The sequence below is a fragment of the Trichechus manatus genome, unplaced genomic scaffold, assembly GCF_000243295.1.
Source record: "Trichechus manatus latirostris isolate Lorelei unplaced genomic scaffold, TriManLat1.0 scaffold00189, whole genome shotgun sequence".
Classification (NCBI taxonomy): Eukaryota; Metazoa; Chordata; class Mammalia; order Sirenia; family Trichechidae; genus Trichechus; species Trichechus manatus.
The window spans coordinates 2495117-2497379 of NW_004444125.1; positions in this window are offsets into that span (position 1 = coordinate 2495117).

Here is a 2263-nt window from a genome sequence, read left to right on the forward strand (position 1 = left end):
AACTCACTACCTACCTAAACTAACACAAACAGAGGTAGAACAATGAAATAAACCCACAACTAAAGAAGAGATAGAAAAGATAATTAAAAAACTCCCAAGAGAAAAAAAGCCCTGGCCAGGGTGGCTTCACTGGAGAATTCTACCGAACTTTCAGAGAAGAGTTAACACCTCTACTAAAGGTATTTCAGAGCATAGAAAAAGATGGAATACTCCCAAACTCATTCTATGAAGCCAGCATGACTTTGATGTGAAAACCAGGTAAAGACACCACAAAAAAAATTACAGACCAATATCCATCATGAACATTGATGCAAAAATCCTTAACAAAATTCTAGCCAATAGAATTCAGCAACATATCAAAAAAATAATTCATCAAGATCAACTGGGGTTTATACCAGGTATGCAGGGATGGTTCAACATTAGAAAAACAATCAATGTAATCCGTCACATAAATAAAACATAAGACAAGAACCACATGATCTTATCAATTGGTGCAGAAAAGACATTTGACAAAGTCCAACACCTATTCATGATAAAAATTCTCACCAAAATAGGAATAGAAGGGAAATTCCTCAATATAATTAAGAGCTTTTATATAAAGCCAACAGCCAACACCATCTTAAATGGAGAGACTTTGAAAGCATTCCCCTTGAGAATGAGAACCAAACAAGGATGCCCTTTATCAACACTCTTATTCAACATTGTGCTGGAGGTCTTAGCCAGAGCAACAAGGCTAGAAAAAGAAATAAAGGGCATCCGAATTGGTAGGGAAAAAGTCAAAGTATCTCTATTTGCAGATGATATGATCTTATACACAGAAAACCCCAAAGAATCCACAAGAAAAACTACTGGAACTAATAGGAGATTTCAGCAAAGTTTCAGGGTACATTATTAACATACAAACATCCGTTGGATCCCTTTACACCAACAAAGAGAACTTCGAAGAGGAAATCTCCAAATCAGTATCATTTACAATAGCCCCCTAGAAACTAAAATACTTAGGAATAAATCTAACCAGAGAAGTAAAAGACCTATAAAATGAAAACTACAAGACAATACTGCAAGAAACCAAAAGAGACCTGCATAAGTGGAAGAACATACCTTGTTCACAGAGAGGAAGACTCAATATTGTGAAAATGTCAATTCTACCCAAAGCAACCTACAGATACAATGCAATCCCGATCCAAGTTCCACCAGCATTTTTTAATGAGATGGAGAAACAAATCACCAACTTCATATGGAAAGGGAAGAGGCCTCAGATAAGTAAAACATTACTCAAGAAGAACAAAGTGGGAAGCCTCACACTACCTGTGTTTTGAACCTATTATACCACCACTGTAGTCAAAACAGCCTTGTACTGGTACAACAACAGATACATAGACCAATGAAAAAATAGGGACAACGCTAGGAGCCCTAATACATGGCATAAACACAATACGAACCATAAGTAACAATGCACAAGCACCAGAAGAGAGACTAGATAAATGGGAGCTCCTAAAAGTCAAACACTTATGCTCATCAAAAGACTTCACCAAAAGAGCAAAAAGACTACCTACAGACTGGGAAAAAATTTTGGCCACAATAAATCCAATCAACGTCTCATCTCTAAAATCTACAAGATACTGCAAAACCACAACAAGAAAAAGACAAATAACCCAATTAAAAAAATGGGCAAAAGATATGAACAGACACTTCGCTGAAGAAGATATTCAGGCAGCTAACAGACACATGAAGAAATGCTCATGATCATTAGCCATTAGAGAAATGCCAATCAAACCTACAATGAGATATCATCTCACCCCAACAAAGTTAGCAATAATCCAAAAAACACAAAGTAATAAATGCTGGAGAGGTTATGGAGAGTCTAGAACACTTATACACTGTTGGTGTGAATGTAAAATTGTACAACCACTTTGGAAATCGATTTGGTGCTTCCGTAAAAAGCTAGAAATAGAAGTACCGTACAATCCAGCTATCCCGCTCCTTGGAACATATCCTAGAGAAATAAGAGCCCTCACACGAATAGGTATATGCACACCCATGTTCATTGCAGCACTGTTCACAATAGTAAAAAGATGCAGACAACCTAGGTGCCCATCAACAGATGAATGGATAAAGAAATTATGGTCTATCCACACAATGGAGTACTATGAAACATTAAAGAACCACGATGAAGCCATGAAACATCTTATTGCATGGAGGAAGCTGGAAGTCATTATGCTGAGTGAATTTAAGTCACAGAAGGACAAATATTGTATAAGAC